Here is a 23,457-nt window from a genome sequence, read left to right as displayed (position 1 = left end):
ATCTATTTTGCTTCCCACTTCACCTGCATTTGGGATTTTTGATTTTGCATTATATTTTAACATGTACTTGTAGTTTTCTTGTTATGTGTAGGCTCTGAAGTAGGGTTTGTCGCTGTTGTGAAACCAAGATTAATCAAGGATTAATACAGAAATAGATGTTCTAATCTATCCTTGGACTTCTGCTGGTCCCTAGGAAGGCTGGTGGGTGATTTCTGTCTGTGTTCAAATATTTAAAGCAATAACAAATAGTCCCATACTTGATATTTCAGATAAACAATTTAATGGCATCTTAACATTGTTTTCACGATCTTATACCGTGCATCTTTTACTCCTTGTGAAGCTGAAATCTTTTTAAATACAAGCAATTCTACTGCAATTTTAGAAGTTTCAAAACCATTTTAACATACTGAAAACAAAACAGTCTAAAAAGACAGGTCTAACAGCCATTAAAATGCAGGAAAAAGCAAGAGGACTTCAGGTAAAAGAACATACATTGAACAGCAACATTTCTTCCACTATGATTTATGTGTTAAGAAAAATGGAGTAAATTTAAAAGAACAGAAGTTCTTTAAAACCAGACTTTCTAATGCCAGAAACAGCTTTGAAACAACTTTCTATGCAGTTCTATTTATTTCAAAATTTAAAATTGGCCAATTTTTGTCCCAACATTTTGAAGCACAAGGCAGGAAAGGTGGAAAATGCTCTGCAGGGGTTGCAGTTATAGATCTATAAAGTTCATATGTGTAAAGGAATGAACACAGTATTGAACACACCGAGTATGTCAGAAAAATGCAACAAAGCACTAACTCTGAGAGAAAAACAACCCTGCAAGCAATGCCAGGGCACTGGGTATTTCTGCATTTTAAGCAAAGAACTTTACAACATCTTTAATTTTCCTTTTCCTGTCCATTTTGGAGAGCGCAGCCCAGCCCGCCTCGCGCATTCTCCTCATGGTTTTGAGTTTCAGAGCAGAGCCTGGAGATTTCACACTGGATGGAGCTGGGGTCCAGGAAGGAAAATAAAGCCATCCTTTAGTTTCTGTAAACAATCTGATTAACTGCTTGCTTTAATCTTAGGAAAGGCTAACATACCTTTTTGGGTGCTGTGGAATGTAATTGTGAAGCTTGTGGAAAATCTTTGTACAAATTTTTAAACATTTCTTCTTCCGAGACTATGCTCTAATAAATGAAAAAGTTACTTACTCACACTATATTAAAAACTACTTTTTCTTTCCCCCTATGGATATTAAACTATGAAAAATAAAAAAATTAAGATGTCATTATAAGGCAAAACAGTTCAATAAAAAGCATGTTAATTATGTACATACAATTCCAGAAAGAACCAATCAATTAAAAATATACCCATAAATATTGGCTTGAATGTGGAAGCCCAAACTCTTTATTTTCATTCTCAGACCCAGCAGTGAGCACAAAGAAGTGCTCAGCACAGGATTTGCTCTCTGACTCTTACCAGGAGGTCAGTGTGCTCAGAGCTGTCTGACTGAGTGTCCAGCTGCACAAGCACTTTCTGCTTTTTCCTGCTGCTCTGCTCTGAAGGCAGGTTTGTGCTTCTTCCACTTTGCATTTTATCCATTGGAGGAGTCTTTATAGCATATGTCTGGGAAAGAAAACGTTTCTATTTTTAGATTTTATTTTATGGGGCAAGAATGGAATCTAAAGCCAAACTCAGGAGCCAGTTTACAGTCTGAGTGTCCAAGAATTCACCTGAGAGAAATGGTGGAACTCTTCTCCTTCCATCCAAACATGAAGCAATGACCCAAACAAAGTGGGGTGGGGTGGAAATAGCATTTTTTATATTATTTTTGTTGCCAAATGAGGAGAATGAAGGGGAAGCTATGGAAGAGCTGAGTTTCATGGCACATTGTATTTCAGTTCTTCATGCTTATCTGCAGAAATTCAGGTTATTCTGAACTGTAGCCACTACATGTGGACCATATCAAACATCAAAGAAAATGGGAACAAACAAAACTGCAGGGAAAGGCTTTCAGAGAAAGATTGATAGCTATATCAAGATTGGTGTTACTTAAAATAGTCTTTTCACTAGAAGTTAAACTGAGAAGCCTTGAATGGTCCAGTGCAGTCCTTTTTCAGACAGATAACATCAAAGTGGTGCTGGATTCCATTGCTCCAATATGAAAACCACAAGTGAACTCCTGACAGGGAAGAAGGGTAAGTTCTGCAGTCAGGACTACTTTGATACTTTGACCATTTTTACAGCTAGATCAGCTTTGTTCTCTTCCATAGAGGAAAAGTGCCTTTACAAATGGACACGTTTAAGACTGAGTAAAACAATTCCAGAGACATAAAAAAATCAACAACTGAGCAAGAAAAATTACACAGTGGGAGCCCTTCCAGAAACTGCTGTCTAATATCTCCATGGAATGGTAGGACCCTTTAAAATCCCTTCTTATCCCAGGGGGAAAAAAAATCATCTACAGAGAAGTAAGATGCAACAAGAAAAATTCACTGTTAGGAGCTACAAAACTTCAGTGTTGGACTGCCCAAGGGGCTTCCTGCACTGAAGGAGATATTTTTTATTTTTATCTTTTTTATTTTAGGAATATAATTTGGAGACTTTCTATTTTTACATGAGTAGATTCACTGTATAGATCTAAACAAGGTTTAGGAGTCCCAGGAACATAAATTTTTATTTTCTTTAAAAAGTTTGAAGTCCAAAGCATTCCAATGCCTTTTGTTGAATGCAAATAAATTATCATGGCACTTCAATTGATTCTACACATATAAACACTACCAAATTCTAAAAGCAACTAAAAAGTTGAAGTTACCTTGTGTTTCTTTTCACTTTCAGGAATCATACTGCAAGAGTGCTCTTTTACAAGATTCTCCTACAAAAGAGTTATGTGACAGCAAGGAAATATTTCTTTGAATTCAGTTGTTAAAAATCTTCTTGGTGTAATTACAGAGCACAGTCTATAATCACAGACTGTTACAAAGCTCACACAAAAATATGACCAGGTTTAGCAGAACCTCAGCATTCAAAAGTCACTGAAAAAACCCCTACAGTTTAGGGAACTTTTTTGCTTTAGCTAGTTAAAGTTAACTAAAATAAAGGAGAGTTTTGTTTTGTTGTTAATTTATATATAATCTATAATCACAGAGTGTTACAAAGTTCACACAAATATATGACCAGGTTTAGCACAACCCCAGCATTCAAAAGTCCCTGTTTTTCTGTTCAGTTTCATTTCTTATCCAACTCCTCCCACAGCACAAGCCCAGGCCACACCTCTCACCCCCACTGCTCAGTGAATAAAAAACTCCACCTTCTCTTCAATTTCTGCTTTCAGTTGTTCCTTAAGGGAGGCCAGTTCACTTTTCAAACATGACAGCTCATTTTCCTACAAACCATTAAATAAAGGACAGGGTTAACTATGCACAGCCCAGAAAAAAGAAAACAGTCCCAAGTGAGACAGTAATTAATAGGGACACTCATTAGATACACAAGAGAATTCTATTTGCTTTTCAGCCCTATACTTGAAGCTTTGCTTTAGCTTGTTTAAAAAGACTGAAGCACTATAAGAAACAGGAACTTGATCAGAAATGTTCAAGGTAAGACCTTAAAACACTTGGGAGAACAGGGCTGAGAGGGCACAATCGAAATATTTAAAACAAAAGTTTCCTATTCCAAGTGGGAAGTCAGAGCATGACACACTATCTGCAAGAGCAGACACAAACACACTGCTACTCCAATTCATTTCTAGAAACATTTGGAGTTTTTAGTGCCCAGAATAAGATCTGCTGCAGCAGCTTGGGTGGGACTGCTACTGGTAAAAATTAAAACCACACTGGAAAAGTTCCCAGAGAACTGTCTCTGGTGGGAAAGACCCCAGAGCACAGCAGGAAAAAGAAACTCTCTAAGCAACCTGAAAAAAGATTTTTAGAAGTCACAAACTGACTGAAGATCCCATCTTTTGTCTCTCTGTGCTGTCGCTGGGCAAGAGGCAGGGATTGGGAAAAAAGGTGTTTTAAAGGTTTATTTTAATTCTCATTACCCATTTTTAATCCTATTAATAATAAATTTTTGATGCTATTTAGGTTTGAATCTGCTTTACCCTCAAAGTGTTTTTCTCCTAATCCTTATCTCAACTTGAATTTTTCTTTCCCCTCCTCTGCTCAACTACAGCAGAGAAAAATGAGTGAATGTTTTTGTTGTGTGTGCCTGGCCCTTAGCCAGTATAAAACCACTCCACAAGGACATCAGCCCCTTCACTGAATTACTGCACATTGGAAAGTACTCCTTACCAGTGCTCTTGCTGATGAGAACTGCTTTTGCTGTTTCATTTTATAGACTTTTAACTCTGCATCTTTTTCTTCAACCATTTTATCATATTCATTCTGGGTTAAAAAAACCAAACCAACAACAAACTCAAAACATGTGACTAAATGTTACAATTATAGAGTTATCCAGTCTTAAAACATCATTTCTTTCAAACCAGGCTCTTAAGATTCAGAAAGAAAAGATTCATTGATGCTTCTGCAGAAACTGTAAACCAGAAAATGTTCAATTCAAGTATTATTTTGTGGACTGGCAGAGAGTGCTTGATTTCTGTGCAGCAATATGTGCTCAGCACTAAGAGCCAGCTGTGCCATCTTTATTAATGTATCTGCTAAAGATATTGCAAAATAGAGGAATAGAAAGGAAAACTAAAATATGTCAGGCTAAACTGCTGACAGTCACTAAGTCATCTCAGAGAAAGAGCCAAACTGATACTGAAAAATATTGCACTCAGATGGTATCAAAGGAAGCCTGAATTGAAAAAAATCTAAAAATCCCAGAAGTTTAGATGAATGGAATTTATCTGCCCATAGGAATCTTTTGAAAATCTTCAAATGAATTTGATTTTAGATGATGCAAAGTCCAGCATGTGTTCAGCTTCCTTTTCCCAGATTCAGGCCTGTTTCTGCTTTGGAAAGGTCATGAACGTGGTATCACAAGTTATAAACATGCTGTTAACATGGTATCACACACTGCAAACCACAGCAAGCAGGAAAATCTCTTCCCTTGTGCTTTTCCATCAGTGCCATCATCTCAGTTACCTTGTGCTGACATCTGGCATCAGTTTCTCTCTGTATCATTGCTGCTTCATCACAAAGCAACCTCATCTTTTCTACCTGTCAGTAATAAATTGCATTTCATTCATCAACATTACCATATATTTCTTTTAAATCCTAATTTCTTCTTTCCCCTGTGGGTGCAAAGTTTGCAGTCCCACTTGGGCTTTATTTGCTTTTAAGATCCCTTTCAAATCCCTCATCTTTTCTGCAGATTGTTAAAATGGGCAAGATCAAAGGTACAGCCATGGCAGGCAAGTTCACTTCAAACCAAAAGGCCATTTCAAGCACTCTGCCCTAACATTTCTTAGCATTGCCATCAAAAAAAAAGTGTGGGCAGAAAAATACTAATATGGGAGAAGTTATAATCTAATTTAACTATGCTGACTTTATACCAAGGGTGGAATTTCTTTGAACTATATCTTGAAAGCAAGAAGTTTTAATGGAGTTCTTATTTTCAAAGACATATTCAAATACGTCAGCCTAAGCACCTCATGTACTAAAGCTTTGCTCACAGGCATACACAAATTCCATTCATGTCTGAAATGGAAGAGCAAGGACTCTGGCCAATAAAGCTTCATAAAAACATTTTAAATTAAAAAAATTAAATTGCAGTAAAAATTAACACCTCTCACCTCTTCACAAAGTTTATTTTCATTTCCTTTTCTTGTTTCTATGTCTTTTTGATAGGTGTCAACTGCTTCCTTATGGTGCTTGTTCATATTTTCCATCTCTAACTGCAATTTATTCACCTTTTGAGAATGCAGAATTGCAGCTGTTATTTGTTTAGGAATTACTGTGTTAATGATTTTTTCTTACCTCTTGTTTTTGAGCACAAACACACTGTTACTGTTCAGGTATATGATTAAAGTGTTTCCTATTTAAAAGTTCAGCTTTTTTTTTAATAAAGAGTTGAACTTTGGCCTGAAGTGAGTTGGAAAATACTCAAAGAAAGAATGGCAACACCCCAGTGGGGAAGACTGCCCTAAGCAGTCACCCTAAATGCTGTGAATGCCTCAGAAAAAAACAAATACAGATGGAGATTTGATTCCCTCTCTTGTAAATCTGTATCAGATTTTCACAGCTTTTATGGTACATTTTTCTCCCAGCTGTGCATCTTGATTACAGTTTTTCCTTTTAAGGTTATCATATGAATATCCTCAAAAAAGTCCACTTTTCTTCAAGTGCAGTACCCAAAGCTGGACACAATATTCCCATCAGAGGGATTGCCACTGCAGAACACATTTAAAGAACAGCCTTAAAAAAGTAATATATATATACACATATTTGTATATGTCTTTTAAATGCTTTTCTGTTACAATGAGGTTGCTGAACCCTGTTCAGTCCACTATCAACAAAAGAACAAAAAAAAGGAACAGATTAGAAACATCATTAATTGCAATGTGAATCCATCTCTTAAATGTCCAACAGTCAGTGCCCAATGATTAAAAATGGAAGCATCTTCTAAAAACTGTGAGCTCATTCCTGCAAAGTCTGTATCCCAGATCCCAAACCAGCTCAGAACGTATTGAACAAGTATTATCATTACTTACAGTGGCACTTAAAAACACTCACCTCATCTTCTACAGGATGTTATTTAAACCTACCTTCCCTTCATAAGTATTGCTTTTCTTGCTTTCTGCAGTAAGTTTCTTTTTCAGCACCTTATTCTGTTGAAATAAAACAAAACAAGCACTGTACCTTAATAAGTAAATAGAATTATGTAATGGTTTAACTGCATCAAGAAATTCCAGCTTTCATCAGGCAAATAACTCTCTGTTGTGCAGCTCAGGTTCCAGAACAATTCTTCAAACAAATGAATGTTCAACTCATTTCTGTGATAATTACTGTTTCTTCAGGACCTTAAGAAAGGCTCCTCCTGAGCAAGAGCAGGGAATAACAAATGAGGTGCAGAATGGGAATTACAACTAAGATGCTGCTGACAGAAGGTGTGAAGATGTCATGACAAAAAATACAAGTTCTTTATTTTTACAGTGAAGTTACTACAGTTTGTGCCAGTGCAGAATTATTTTCTACAACTGGTAACTGAGATACTTATTATAAGTACAAAAATAACACTATGCACTAAATGAAAAATGAAGTTTATTAAAGATATTATTTTTGTAATTGCTCTTTTCAAATTAAGGCACATTTAACAAATCAAGTGATTCCTGAGATGACTCCCTAATTTGCTCAGGGTTAGGATAAGAAAGGAGAATTTTTAAATTACATAGGTGTATCTAAAGATATCACAGCAGACACAAACCTGCTGAAAAGGCAACCCAAAATATAATGTGTTTATGTATTTGTGAAATGAAAATCTCTACCCACCTCCTGCTGCAACTCTTCAATGCATTTGGTTTTATTTTCCACCTGCTTCTTTAAATTGTTCATCTGAAAGAGAGATTTCAGACATTCATTAGTAAGTTCTACAAATGACTCCCTGTGTGAGCAATTCCTGTAAATGTTCTCAAACCTGCACTTGCACCAGTCTGGTTTGTTCCAATGGGACTGCAACACCAGCTGACATGTTAGAATAATCAGAGTTTTAGCCATAAAGTACCACAAGATGTTAATTAATAGCAGTGAACCAGTTCCTTAGTGGTTATGGAATTAGGAAAGAAGAAGAAAAATATCCCAATATCTTCACAATTTAAAAATACACTTGTAGGAAGTTCCCTACATCCATGAAAAAATAAATTTCCCAATTATTTTCTAGAATCTTCAATGGCTTTTCCTTTCTTGAAATTTCATTTTCAGTACTCTTTACCTGAAATGACAATTGTAAATCTTTGACTGTTACAATGAAATTTTGAAATTTGCTAAAAGCCCCAGGTTGCTTTGAACCAACAGAAAGAAAAGTAAAAATGTTTGAATCTATTTAAGCTAAAACTCACACTACATATAAAAAGCTAATCCAGAGCCTATCCATCATTGTGTGGGTATATGAAAAATCAGAAAAGCAGGTTCTCTGTTTGCCTGAAAAGAACCAAATCTTTAATATGAAACTTGCAGCAAAGAGTGAACATCCCCGTGACTGTGCTTGTCTTTTGAAATACCAGGGCTCAGCATGGGCACACACAATGGCACAGCTGGCAGCAGCTGAGAGAGAAGAAACCTCTGGCAGAGATTACATCCCCCAGGCAGAGCTTTGCAGAAAAATCCCAACACAGATTTTACATTTAATGCTCTCCTACAGGTTCTGTAAGATATTTGCATGACACATGACATACATTTTCTTCTCTTTCATCCAGGGTACTTCTCATCTCTTCACCTGTCTTTGCCATTTTCTCCTTCCAAGACTCCAGTTCATTTCTAAGTGCCAAATTAACAAGCATTAGTAAATATTTCCTTCTTGCCTTTAACTTATTTTCAGTACTTCTAAGAAACCCTTCTTTTATTTTCTAAAAAGAGCTGCTAATGTTGATGGGAACTTCATAAGCTGCTCAATGAAAATGTTCTTGAAATGCAGCAACATGCCCAGTAAGTCAATGTGTGAACTGTCCATACTTTTTTGAAGTAGGAAAAGATGTTCCAGCTAAGCCAAGGAAAATACATCCTCACCTGGACTATTGCAATGCAGCTGTGAAACATGGGAGCTGCCTGTCTATTGAACTGGTGATACAGAGAGTAACTCTTACCCAGTTTTGCCTTGTCACATTTAATCCATGACCTTCACCTTCCATTTTCATTGCCTTCTCACCTGAGGTGTCTAATGCACAACAAGACAGCTCCTACTATGTAATACAAAATGATGGCAAACACTGTTCCTGCAGCAATTGGTATTTCTGATCTGAGAAAATTTCTACTTGGCCAACAGCAATTCTGAATAGTTTCTGTTTAGCTATATAATCTAGAAAAAACATTAATCAAAAAATCCCAGAAAGCAGCATTTGAACACAACTAAGTATTTGAGTCTACTTCCTTTCACAATATCAGTTATTAATATTTGTTTTTACTTGCCTTAGCTGGCTATTTGCCTCTTCTAGATTTTCAACTAACTGCTTTGTATTTTCTTCTTTTTTCTTACTATCCTAAATAAAGACCCATATGTCAGCAAAGAAATAAAATTCAAAGTGACTTCTTAAAAAATTCAAAGACATCCAAAGCACACTGACCTGCCTTGCTCACAAGTGTAAATACACTTCCTTTCCAACTCAAACACAAAAAACAGCTCAGGTACTCTACAGACCCAAGTCATGTTGCAGCTCATCATCTAATTTGTAAAACTGAGTAATTTGTCAAATTGAGTATTGTCCTTTCATGAAACCTGGAAGTTTACAACTTGCCTCTTGCTGTTCTTGCAGTTTCTTGACTTCTGCAGCCACAGCATTTTTCTCTTGTGCTGTTTGTTCTTTCTCTAGTGAAAGCTTACTGAGATACACTCTTAGTTGTTCATTCCTTAACCTAATTTCAAACAAATGGCCAAGAGGAATAAGAAGATGCCTTTTGAAATCTCCTTTTAAATTAAACATACCCCTTATCAAGTCTTATTCCATGCTGAAAGAAGTCCAGGCCTTTATCTACAAATATAAGCTTTGCAGCAGAGTCAGAGAGATGTCAAAAGGTGACAGAAGAAGGAAAGAAAATCAGAGTCAACTTTTATATAAATCTAATGGTTAATGAAGATGATGTAGTTCAAAGCAAGATTAACCATGAATTCAGAAACTTTCTCTTCTTGTTAAATAAGTCAAAGAGATATGGAACAACTACATATGCCATAGAATACATACAAATAGAGAAAGTGGAATTTAGAAATGTAAGTCTAGAATTAATGGCATATATGTGGTTCAAAACTTTCATTAGAAAACAATCCTAGTTCATTTCACTGTGGATTAAAGCAGCTCCACCAAAACTAATTAAATATTGTATTTTCAAAATGGTCATACGCCTCTTGTTCAAGATCCGTTTTCAGAGTCACAAGCTGCTTTAAATAATCTTGTTCCTTCTCAGCTGTACTTGTCAGCTGTGCTTTCAAATCCTGGAATTCTTTCTGCAAAATGAAAAGGAAGAGTTTTGAGTATCCATGTGCAAACTCCAACTGCTGGAGGTTATCAGACATGAACTAAGAGCACAAGGCTTTCAGAAGAACCCAACAACATCCATGGCATGGATTATCCAGGTTGGATCTTTCCAGTCTCTGCTGGGATCTGGAAGTGCTGTGAGACAGTGAACTGTGACACCAGTGCTGTTCATGTCTGTCCCCTGCTGTGAGTTTAATTACCTGGGCTGCAAAATTAGGGTGGGACACTGCTCTGGGTGCTGTTTCTTATGCATAAACTTGTGTCCAAGTCATGATGTGTAACTTCACTATTTCTAAAAACATGTTACTATTGCCCTACTTCAGACCTCTCTCATCTGGAGAGCATTTTCATTGCTCTCTCCACATTTTTCTCTCTCTGCATATTTTCTACAGTAGCCTCAAGACTCTTCTTCAGTCAAAGTCCTCCAATTTGCCCATTTTAGAAAATGAGTGAAACTCAGTTCAGAACACTCAATGCACAGATTAGAACAACAAGCAAACACAGTGAAATGCACACCTGATTTCCCACTATCTTAACTTGAGTTGATATGGATTCTTGTTAGGCTTGTAAATCTAAAATCATAATGAAAAGAAACCTCTGTTCAGAGTGTATTTCATATAGCTGAGACTTCTGTGACAGAAAATGGGCCTGTGTCACAGTACAGCAGGGTTCACAGAGGCCAGAGCTAATTACCTGCCTGTAAGGAAGAACAAACGGGAAAACTTTATATCCAGAGGGAGTGGCATTTGAATGGGCATGAACAAAGAAGGAAATAACCAAAAACCTTGAGAAGGAAAACCAAAAACATGGGAGACAAGAAAAACCAAAAGCACAGGAGACAAGAAAAACAGTGGCAATAAAAAAGTTCTCCAAAGAAAACACTGAAATTGTGTGTGAGAAAGTTTAGTAGAAATGTCAAGGTAGACTAGATGGTGTTTATTTATGACATTTAAGATACTTACAAAGCAAGAGGAATTTCATATGAAGAGCAAATGCCATGAGATTAATAAAATGAATATTTACCAGAGTTTCTGACAGCTCTTCAAGTTGCACTTCTTTATCACATTTTACTTTAGTCATCTCTTCTACAGCACATGGAATGTAAAATTAATGGAACAAAAATGATTTTTCAGATTTAGCAGGCAGTATAAAACATTTACCCCTTTGCAATACCCAGTTCTCAAAACTTGTTGGATTAAGTTAAGAAGCTGAAAAGCTAATTTATGACTTAATCTAAATGTAGACTTGAAAAAATGATTCAGACATTAGCAAATCTCTATCTGAAGAGAAACTAAATATTTATCTTAAATAAAATTTAGGGCCTTTCTATGTTTTCCACAATTATAGCTTCAAATAAACCATGGACTGTTAGACTAGAGTATTCTGCAAGTATTGATGCACCTGCATTGTTCCAGAAAAAAATCTGAACTGCTGAAGGTACCACATGGATATGCTGAGAAAGGAAACCAGTTGTTACTGACTTCCAAATGGTTTCTATGTGCACATTGACAGTGCTGGTATTTTTTGCAAGTTCTCAGCAGCAAGGCAGAGCTCTCACTCTGGGGACTAAGGAGCACATCCCTAGAAAGCACAGGATATCACATTGATGATATTTAAAGACAACCCCTGCCAGCATCATTCCACTTCCAGCATGGGCAGGGTGCCAGAAACCTCAATGGGAGGGTTTTATCTCTGCTGCAGAAGTCACTCCTGGCACCTGCAGTGCTGCTGCTCTTAGCTGGAAACCAAAATTACCTCCAGAAGAATTCATGCAGGAATGGTCTCACTATTGGAGCTCTGCACAGCACTGCCCTTTGGCTGCTGCCAGCACCAATGACCCCCAAAGAAAAGGGATCAGCTGAGTCAAAATAAATTCAGGCATTCCTGATAGGTACAGGTACTGTAAAATCATTTCTCCACCTACTAGAGACAGTCCATTTCCAGACAACAGCAGAAAACATTTTTATTACTGCCTGGCTCATTTTCTGCCTTTCTACAAGCCTTACCCAGTTCAGCAGATTTCTTTTGGAGCTCCAAGGTAAGCAGCTTTGAATCATCTTCATATTTCTTTAATCTAAGAAAATGGTAAATTAAAAACCCCAAATGTAGGGTACAAAGCACTCATTGCATTTGAAACTTCAAGGACAATAAGACAAAGTCTTAGCACAAGCACTTTAAGAACATTTACCTTTCAACAGGCAGATGATCTATCTGCCTGCAGCACATATCAAATTACACTTTTACAACCTCAGAACAGTAGACATAAAAGTAAACAAATCTATACCTACAGAAATCTCTATTTCTTAAAGACAGAGTTATGAAAGTTGGAGGGGGCAAAAATTTACTTTTTATAGACCAGTATCAACTATCACCAACAAAAAAATTTACATTCAATTCTCTGCATTTAGACCACTGTGTGGAAAAAACCTCCAAATTTCAGCTTCATTTCCAATTGTTCTTGATTTTGTCATAGACTGCAACCTGCAAGATCACTCTTGGAATTGAAACTCATTCATTTACCTATTTTGCTCTTCTTGCAGCAAGCTTTTCAAATTGGCAACAGAAGTCTCCAACTCCTCTGTCAGGGCTGCAAGCAAAGCCTTCATTTTTTTACATTCTTCCTCCTGCTCTTCCTTTTCTCCAGTAACCTGAATTAATGTTTTCACTCTAGTCTGGAGCTCAGTTTCCAAGTTCTTTTGAGTAACCTTCAAGACATGATATCATTTCTAAACATGTTTTGCACAAACAGCTACAGCTGTTTCATGTCTAAAGTATCCATAATTATTTATGCAAATACTCCTCTAGTCTATTTCTACTGTAAAACTATAAGCAAGGGGTACCTCTGCCTTTTGCAATGACATTTTAGCCTCTTCCAGCTCTGCCCTCAAATGTTCTTTACTGACCTGGGATTCCGTTAACATTTCTTCATGATGTACTAAACAAAAAAAGATGTTAATATTTTTAAAAATAGGATATTTATAAAAGTATATATAAATATAAATATAAATATAAATATAAATATATTATATAAAAATAAAAATAAAAATATAAAATATAAATATAAATATATATAAATAAATATATAAAATAAATATATAAATATATTTATATATATGTATATAAAAGTACTGCCAAAAATGGAAAATTACATACATTTAAAGAATTTAACAAAGACCAATGGTACTGACATCATATACTATAAAATAATAGATAAAATTTGAATATAGATGGTTTAAAAATATTGAAAATCAAGTTCTGAAAAGTAAGTTTCCTCAGTGACATCTGCCTGACTGTAAATTTGCAATACTGAAGCAATATATTTTCCCCTTGCAATTTTCCAAAGCTCTCAGTGCTTGACTCACCCTAAAAACGACCCTGCCAGTCCTGCTCCCACAGGAGCAGCTCCTGTTCCAAACAAAAATAAGGCCTTCAAGGCCCCAAAATTCTGCTGCCAACCAGCAACAGAATAAAACTATCATGACCCTGTTTGCTATGCTTCTATAAACAATTACATCTCATAAATAAACAATCATAAACAATTACATTTAAATTCTATAAACAATTACATTTGAACACAGCAGGCAGAACTCTTACATTTTGCTTCCATTAAGTCAGCAATCTTATTTTGTGACGTCTGCAGCTGAGCCTTGATGTCTTTTATGACAACATCTTTTTAATCTCTCTCTATGGTGAGAGCTGAAATCTAGAAAAATGCAAGAAATATCATCATGAAGTCTGGAAAAGGGACAGATGTTAATTCTCATTTGTACCCCAGGTATGATAAGCAGACATTTTGCTGTCATTCAAGTTAGATTAAATAGATAGATAGAGAGATAGAGAGATAGATAGACAGACAGACAGATAGAAAATATTTTGCTAGATATAATCTTAGCCAAATATTGATCAAGTCACATTACTCTAAAGAAAAAAGTTCTCCAATTCAAAATCAAACCATAAGTTCCAGTAGACTAAAGGTACTGAAAGATCACTAAACTTAGCAGAATTTGACTTAAATGCAGCTTCAGGTGTTATTTTGTCTTTTTTACTAATACCCAGAAACACTTCTTGGCTCTTGCATTGCCCCTTTAGTCACAAACAAAGCTCTACATATGAGATGGTAAAATGAGCAAACCTGCTTTTCCTTTTGACTGACTTCCAGTTTGCATTCTTTTTCAAACTTGTCCACTTTTTCTGCTTCTTCTTTTACTTTTGAGATACAGTAACATCCACAGTTAACATTCTAGCTGAAATATACTCCAAGTTCAATACAACTTCCACTTTAAGATTGCTTGGAATTGTACAGCTGTACCTTTTGTTTCCCAAGAGTAATTGTTGAGGCAATGTTTGATTTTATAATCAAAATACAAACAGAAAAGAGCATGTGAAAATGAAACAGGAACACACCAGGCTATACATACAGAGAGAGAGCATTTAGCTAAAGTTTCTGTAGCTATACACTAGTGCATTATCATTTAAGTAAACCAACTATGTGAAATAAGTATTGATCTCTAGACTGTACTTCACAGACAAAACTTCAATGTTGAGTGACAGTTTGAAAAATAAAGTTCCAAATTTGGCCCAGTGGAACAGCAACAGAAGGGGCCAGGCAGTGAACAAAGGCTGCATGAATAAAAGAAGGGTCCCAGTGTCTCAGGGTGACCTGCTCACCATTCCAGCCCTTCACATCTGTCTGCCCTGGCCCTGCATGTGGAACACAAGCTATGAAGTACAAAATTGAGCCAGCTGCATAAACACAATAAACTGAATTCTCACATTTGAAACTCATTTCCGATCTGTCGTTCTCTGCTTGCACACGAAGCTCTTCAAATGCCGCTGTCATTCTCTAAAAACAAAATTTAATATCTGAAGTTCAATACTGGAAACCCTGGAACTTCTCCAGGGGCTGCTGCCCATCTCAGCCATTCTGAGGAACCAGCAGGTGGGTGAAACAGAGCCCAGAAAGAAGCCAGAAGTTGTGGCAGTGACCCAGCACTAAGCACCCATCCCACAGATCACAGGGATCCACATCCCACACACTGCTGCACTTTCTCCATTGAATGTGTTTTATGGAACACAAAAATCATTCTTGAAAAGGGATTGAAAACCCAACTTCCTGCATCACACATGACATGATACCCACACATGATGGATACAAACAGTATCCCAACATAAACATGGAACTCAGCTCAGCTCACATAACTCACATTCCTTTCATCAAGCCTGGTCACTTACTTCTATGTTGCTATGAAGTTCCTCATACAATTGTATTGTTTCTGCCTTTTCCTGTTCATCTATCAAAGCAAGAACATATGAGAAAGTTTTTCTTTTCAACAAGAATGCCAGCTGTCCAAGTCATTATACTTAATCAGCAAAATGAATTAAAAAAGGAATTACCAGCTCCATTCTTATTAAATAAGTCCTTATGAAACATGGTGCCAAAAGTTACAGAATCTAGGGAAAATGTGTATTTCATTGAAACATTAAGCAAGCTCAGCTTTTAAATTTCCTTCCTAAGATATTTTTTTCTGTGAAAAGTCTAATTCTGGATCAGTTGATGTGACCATATTAATTATTATAGTATTAATGCTGTTGAATAATAATGTATCAACACTGTTAGTATTTCTAAACTGTAATCTAGGGTTTAGCACTGAATTTCTTCCTATCAGCAGATACCTATAACCACAGAGCTGTCATTAGAAAATTGCAACACTCCATGTCCATATTTTCCTTCTTCCACTTTTGTAATTGATACTATTTTTTCCTAAGAAAACAATTAAAAAGAGAACAGTAAAAGAAACAGCTATCAAAAAAGAACAGTACATCTATATACAAGTGTTTCTAGAATTAAGGCTAAAAAGAAATCGACACTTCTTAAGTATCCAGAATCAAGTTAGTAAAATTCTAATGATTAGAATAACAATTCTAAATTGCATATAAAGTAGAACTTCCAATCAAGAACATATTTTAAAACCTCAAGAATTTAAACTTCATTAACTTGTCCAACTGTCTTGGCTTGTTCAGTTTCATGAGAAGAATTCCAGTTACTCATTATACCTTGGGGTTAAGACCTTTTCTCCCCATAAATGTGTGATGGCTGAAAACAGGAAATGTCAGCTCTGGAAATTTGTTAGAGAGTGCTGGGAATTCAGAGTAGATTCTACTGCCTAAAAACAGGCATGAAGGGTCACTTCTTCTGTCTTAATATATTCCCAGTGTGTGGATGGCCCTGCAAACCTTCAATGGGCTGAGCAGCCTTGAGGAGCCCTGCCCTGCTCTGGAGCGGCTGCCAGGGCCAGGCAGGGCTGTGGGCACTGCCTCAACCCTGGGTCACTGTTTGGGCACCCAAAGAGCTCCCAGGCTGGCACCTTTCAGCAAACAATTTCACTGGCTTCAAAAGCCCTCTGCATTCAGCATTACACACCAAAAGTCTGTTAGACCTGGGGCTTCACTTCCAATTTTGTGAGCCACTTAAAATTCACTTTTCACTCTGAGAGCCACATCCAGTCGATCCCAACTGGAGAACTTCTCTGAACAGCACGAGAAATTTCTTCTTCTTTCTTCTGTTTGTGAATTTAGAGCAAGCTAGAAGTACATTTACTCTGATCAATAAAAGCTAAAAAAGCATTTACGTTTGCTGGTCTTCTCTGTGAAGCGAGTGCAGGTTTCCTTGAGCACATTACACAGATGCCTCGAAGCAGCAGCTCTAAAGGAGGGAAAAAATATCCTGTTTGCACAGGAGTGCACAGTACTTTGTCTGCCTAAGGAGTAACAATGGAAATGACCTTCAAAATTTCACAGCTACATAAAACTGCCCACATGGAAACTGATTATTTCCACCACAAGAATATATACTTGGTTCTATTACTTACTCTTTCAAGAGATCTTTATTTTCACATATCTCATCTTCCAGTTTCAAATGGAGTTTTTCATTTTCAAACTAATTTCATAGGGAATAAATGCAAAAAGACACTGTTATTGAAAAATAGATTAGAAATGCACTTTGACTTCTCAAATCCCTCATGAAAATGTAATTTGGGGCATCAGTAGACAGAAGTCTGTTTTAGCTGGTATTACATGCTGAGTCATCTTTTGCATGAAAGATGCAATAATTAATGAACAATAATTTAGCAGCAAATGAGACACTTACAGGTATATTCTTCAGACAAACACACAGGACAGGTGCCTGCAACTTCTCAAAATAATCATTTTCTCAAGGCACAAACCAAACTGCAACAGTCTTTAAGATTTAATTGTATCAATAATAGTGTCATACTGAATCAGGAAGCGCTTAACTTTGTTTATTGAATGTATACTATACAATACTGGCCTGCAGTTCTTGAATGGCTTTATTCTGTGCTTCAATAGTCTTTTTATTTTCCTGGAGCTTTCTTTCTTTCTGGTTTAATTCAGTTTCCACAGTCAGTTTCCACTGCTTGATCTTCTCAGCCTCTTTGTAGAGTTTTGAGAACAATTCATTCATTGTTTCTGTATTCTATTGAAACAGGTTCCACAATTTAATCTCAAATACTATCTAATTAATAGTACATAATATCTAATTCATACTGTTGTAGATAATGTATTTATCTCTTAGAAACATCACAAGAGTAATATTTTTCTACAGATGGTGATAGAAGTTGATATATGATCAGGAGCCCAAGTTTATGCACAGGATGCACAAATCTTGGTGCATCCTCTATGTATGCATCAAAAGGCTTTACAGAGCACACAGGAGAAACAAATACAATGAAATATCCCAAACCCCCTTCAGACATCACCAAATAGATGGGCTTAAAGACATGGATAACTGCAGTCCACCAAAATCAATAAAAGTTTTGCCAGAATTATCAGTGAAGCCAAAATTCCTTCTAGCAGGTTCTTCACACCATTTCTGTCCTCTCCTTCTGACAGACACTGCTGAGTTAAGTAAAAGCAGCTTCAGAGACTTTGCCCAAGAGTACCTGTGATCTTGCCATGAACACACACAGAATCACAGAGTCACAGAATAATGAGGTTGGAAGAGACCTCTCAGATCATCGAGTCCAACCTCTGCCCCAACACCTGGGCTATAGCACCAAGTGCCATGTCCAGTCTTTTTATAAACACATCCAGAGATGGTGATTCTACCACCTCCCTGGGAAGAGCATTCCAGTGCTTCATTATTCTTTTGGTGAAAAATTTCCTCCAAATATCCAACCTATCCCTCCCCTGCTGTAGCCTGAGACTGTGTCCTCTGGTTCTGTCAGTGCTGCCCGGTGGAAGAGACCGACCCCACCTGGCTACAACCTCCCTTCAGGCAGTTGGAGAGAGCAATAAGGTCACCCCTAAGCCTCCTCTTCTCCAGGCTAAACAAGCCCAGCTCCTTCCAACGTTCCTCACAGGGCTTGTGCTCCAAACCCCTCAGCAGCCTTGTTGCCCTCCTCTGGATGTGCTCAAGCACCTCAACATCCTTCCTAAACTGAGGGCCCAGAACTGGACCCAGCACTCAAGGTGCAGCCTCACCAGTGCCCAGCACAGGGGCAGAATGACCTCCCTGCTCCTGCTGCCCACACCATTCCTGATGCAGGCCAGGAGCCATTGGCCTTCTTGGCCACCAGGGCACATTGCTGGCTCATATTCAACCGGCTGTCAGCAGCACCCCCAGGGCCCTTTCTGCCTCAACACTGTCCAGCCACACTGTCCCCAGCTTGGAACGTTGTGGGGGATTTCTGTGGCCAAAATGTGGAACTCAGCACTTGGACTTATTGAACTTCATGCTGCTGCACTCTGCCCATCCATCCAACTGATCTAAGTCTCTCTGCAGAGCCAGCCTTCCTTCCTTCCTTCCTTCCTTCCTTCCTTCCTTCCTTCCTTCCTTCCTTCCTTCCTTCCTTCCTTCCTTCCTTCCTTCCTTCCTTCCTTCCTTCCTTCCTTCCTTCCTTCCTTCCTTCCTTCCTTCCTTCCTTCCTTCCTTCCTTCCTTCCTTCCTTCCTTCCTTCCTTCCTATAGATCATCACAAGCTCCCAGCTTAGTGTCCTCTGCAAATTTACTAATGAAGGACTCGATGCCCTCATCCCCGTCGTCTATAAAAACATTGAACAGAACTGGTCCCAGTACAGAGCCCTGAGGGACAGCACTGGTGCCTGGCTGCCAGCTGCATGCAGCACCATTCACCATCACTCTCTGGCCCGGCCATGCAGCCAGTTCTGAGCCCAGCACAGAGTGCTCCTGTCCAAGCCATGGGCTGCAGCTTCTCCAGGAGTGTGCTGGGGGAGACAGTGCCAAAGGCCCTGCTGGAGTCCAGATACACAACATCCACAGCCTTTCCTGCATGCACCAGGCGGTCACCTGGTCACAGAAGGAGACCAGGTTGGTCAGACATGCCCTACCCTTCGTAGAGCCACGCTGGCTGGGTCTGATAGCCTGGCCATCCTGTGAGTGCTGTGGGATAGCACTCAGTAGGAACTGCTCCATTAGCTCACCTGCTGGCACTGAGGCCAGGCTAACTGGCCTGTGATTACCAGCATCCTCCTTCCTACCTTTTTTGTAAATGGGTGTCACACTGGCCAGTGTCCAATCATCTGCAACCTCAGCAGTGAGCCACAACTCTTGATAAATGATGGAGAGAGGCTTGGCAAGCTCATCTGCCAGCTCCCTCCTCCCCCTGGCATGGATCCCATCTGGACCCAGGGATTTACAAATACCCAAGTGTCCCAGCAGTTCTCTGCTCACACACGCAGCAGGAAGGAAAACCACCACCCTTGTGCCCTTAGAACACCTTGAAAGTGTCCTACAAGCAGTGCTGGGCCAGTGGTCGAGGCAGGGAGAGCAACACACGAGCCCAAAGGGCCCTTTGGTTCACTTACAACACCCCCAAACACCATCCTTGTTTTGGCTGCATCACAGTTTTGTTCCAGTCCTGATGGTGCTTTAATAGCTTAGGATTAAAAAAGTCTAAAAAGTTGTCAGGGATATGAAAATCAGCAGGGAGAGTGCAAGAAATGTGTTTTATTTTGTGGTAGCAAAGAGTGTTTTGTAGCTGCAAAGTACAGAAGCTATTGCAAAAAAAAATGAGCTGGACTGAGTTGTGCTAAAGCAGAGATCTGCTGGTAAAGACACTGTCAAAAGAATCCAGTGCTTGAGGAAACCCCTGAATTCATTGTTTTACAGATAAAACAAAGCCAGACAAGGCAATGGGGATAATCTACTTCAGTTTTCCAAAGAATACTCTGACTTCAACCCTTCTGCCCCTCAACAGAATATTCAGAACCAGTTCCACAAGGATACTTAAGTGTTCAAATCTTACTCTAATTAAAGCTCATGGACTTCACAGGCACTTCAAACAAAGAAAGAACAACAGCAATACTGCAATCACCTTAATTTTTAAAGATTTGTTTCCAGGCATGTTCACTAAATCACAAATATCTCCTCTAAGTGATTCAGCTTTAAACAGGAGACAGAAAACATTATTCCCTTTTAACTACTTCCCTTAGCCCTGAAATATCTACTGAATAATGCTTTAGGCACTGTTTGGGAACAAATTCAAAAGACCCCAAGGAATTAGATGTGCAGAGTTGATACTTAGCTGACCTCTTCATCTACTTCAGAGCAAAGTTTCACTTGCTGTGAAATTGTATCTGAAACATGAAGAGATTTTGATCAATGTCTTTCTAATAAAAGTAACAGTGAAACTGTGTTTAACAGTTACAGATATGAAACTGTGAGACTACTCATGAAAATTAAACCTTGACAATATATAAAAATCTAAAGAAGGTGCATGGCAAATGTTCCAATCGTACCTGAATCAGTGATTTCGCCACTGTTCGACACATCAAATGGCAGCTTAAAGTCATCATCTGAGCATCTGTTCAAACCCTGCACAAATTTAAACATTAGTTCCTTATGGGTAGATTTGTAAAGAAGAATTATAAAATCCATAAAAAATCCCTACAGTGTGATGTGAAAATAGAATTTGTCATTAATAAAACAGCTGCCTACAAATTTCAAAGCCCAAGGTATTGGTAATGGCTTTGGAACTCACTTCTTCCTGCCCAGTGGTTGATCAAACTGTTGGTGTCCTGCAGTTTGATTTATAGACTGTGGCCAAAGGGGAGCTTTCAATGCAGGGAACTCAGCAGCTCCTGCCTGGCTGGGCCCTGGTGCATGGCAAAGGACTCAAGGAGACAAATTACTTTTTTGAAAACCAGTAGTTGATATTTCTTTTTTGCTTTGCTTCCAAGGGCACTTCTAGACCATATCTGATTATGTTTCAGCATGAAAATACCCTTTTACAAGGTTTTTAAGTCACAGAGGTTCATCCTGTAAACAGCTAACTCATCTGCTGTCAGAATATCCTGTTGAATCTCAACATATTTCATAAGGAGCTTCAACATGAAAAAATAACTTGTTGAATTCCCATAACTCAGTGTGGGGACAGAACATTTTCACTGCACACCTGATCTGGTGAGACCAAGACACCAACACCAGTGCGAGCATCTGAGTGGGGCCTGTGGGAATCCATCAAATCAGAGGGGTTTGGGAAAGCTGCAAAAGGCAGCCTCAGAGACAGCAGAACTGTGATTAGAGCCAAGCAGGAGCCATGAGATAGGTCAGCAGAAAAATTATTTAAAAAGTAGAAAAGGACAAATAGAACAATGGTCTGTGTATTAACGCTTGTCTAGAATAACTCCCTAAGTTACAGAAAAGTTTATCTAGCGAGATATTAGGAAGTTCTAAGCTTAATAATGGAGCTCTGTGCATTGTGTTTTAAGGCTTACAAGCAGCAGGTATTGTATTCAAAAAAGGCAAGCATTGTTTGAACCAAAGGTACCTGTGCTTACAGTGGTTGGATAGAACTACTGTCAATATGCTTTTGCTTTGTGTGATTGGTCAAAAAACTTTGAAAGTAAGTTGTAACATTAAGTTCTTGGTCTGCTGCCTGGGATGTGAGCTGCTGACATCTTCCCATTGTCATCACCATGTAATGAGACTGATGCTGGAAAAGAAAACAGCTCAAGGCAGTTCCTCAGCAGTCCCGTCCCGTTTGTGATTTGTACACAGAGCCCGGCCGGCGACAGAGCCCTGCTCGCTCTCTGGGCTGAATCACCCACATCAAACGCGGACTTACAGCACAGAGCGGATGCTCGAGAAGATGATTCCCTTCAGTTTTGATGGAAAACAACAACAAAAGTCTTGGAAATTCAAACCGAAGATGTCTGTGCATATGCCACTCCAGGCATACGCACAGAAACGAGTCCAGTGCAGGAGCCCTCCCGGCCCATGCAGGGGCAGGTGTGTGTGTGCTCCAGGCCGGGGCTGTGCCGGGGCAAGGGGCAGGTGTGTGTGTGCTCCAGGCCGGGGCTGTGCCGGGGCAAGGGGCAGGTGTGTGTGTGCTCCAGGCCGGGGCTGTGCCGGGGCAAGGGGCAGGTGTGTGTGTACTCCAGCCCGGGGCTGTGCCGGGGCAAGGGGCAGGTGTGTGTGTGTGCTCCAGGCCGGGGCTGTGCCGGGGCAAGGGGCAGGTGTGTGTGTGCTCCAGCCCGGGGCTCTGCCGGACACTCCCCGGGCCCAGCACTGCCCCCGTGTCCCCGGGGAAGGGCCCCAGCGCTTTCCCCCCGTCCCCACCTCAGCCGCGGCCTCCAGAGCAGCACAGCCCGAGGGGCGGCCGGGGAGGGGGGCTTTGGGGCCGCCCTCAGCGGCCCCGCGGCCGAGCGCTCACCTGGGATCTGCCCGCAGACACCTGCCCAGCGCTCAGGCGCGGCGGCATGAACAATTTAAAGCGGTTTTCCTTCTCCATGGCTCCGATAAAAGGGCGGGCGGAGCGGCCCCAGCTCCCGGCGGCCGCTGAGGGCGGGCGCGAAGGGCGGGAAGCGGCAGCGGCCCCTCAGCGCGGGGGCGGGGGCGCCGCCTAGCGGAGCTCGCGGGGCACGGCCCGGGCACGGCCCGGCCGGAGAGAGCGGCGGCCGCGGGGCCATCGGCGGGGCCATCGGCGGGGCCATCGGCGGGGCCATCGGCGGGGCCATCGGCGGGGCCATCGGCACCATCGGGGCCATCGGCGGGGCCATCGGCGGGGCCATCGGCACCATCGGGGCCATGGGCGGGGCTTGCTCGTCGCCCGTGGACGCCAGAGAGGTCTCGGGGCAGCCCAGGGGCCCGGGCGGGTTGGCGATGTCGCCGTGGTCGCCGGCCGGGGGCAGCACAGCGGGACTTTGGCCGTCGCGGGGAAGGCGGGAGACGTCTGAGGGGAAGGGGGGGTCCCGCCTGTACAGGGAATAAATGGGGGAGCTCAGTCCTCCTGTGTGAAAAATGCGTATTTTATGATTGGCTTTTCGCAAATACTCAAATGAATATTATATGTGTTTATGTCAGAA

The 23,457-nt window shown here is 39.9% G+C and overlaps 1 pseudogene; it reads right to left on the bottom strand.

The window, feature by feature from the left end:
- Positions 1–257: 257 nt before the first annotated feature.
- On the bottom strand, positions 258–23,037 carry LOC143696389 (synaptonemal complex protein 1-like; annotated as a pseudogene).
- Between the last annotated feature and the right edge of the window lie 420 nt (positions 23,038–23,457).

This window comes from Agelaius phoeniceus, chromosome 34 (genome assembly GCF_051311805.1).
Source record: "Agelaius phoeniceus isolate bAgePho1 chromosome 34, bAgePho1.hap1, whole genome shotgun sequence".
Taxonomy (NCBI): Eukaryota; Metazoa; Chordata; class Aves; order Passeriformes; family Icteridae; genus Agelaius; species Agelaius phoeniceus.
This window is presented reverse-complemented; position numbering and strand designations above follow the sequence as displayed.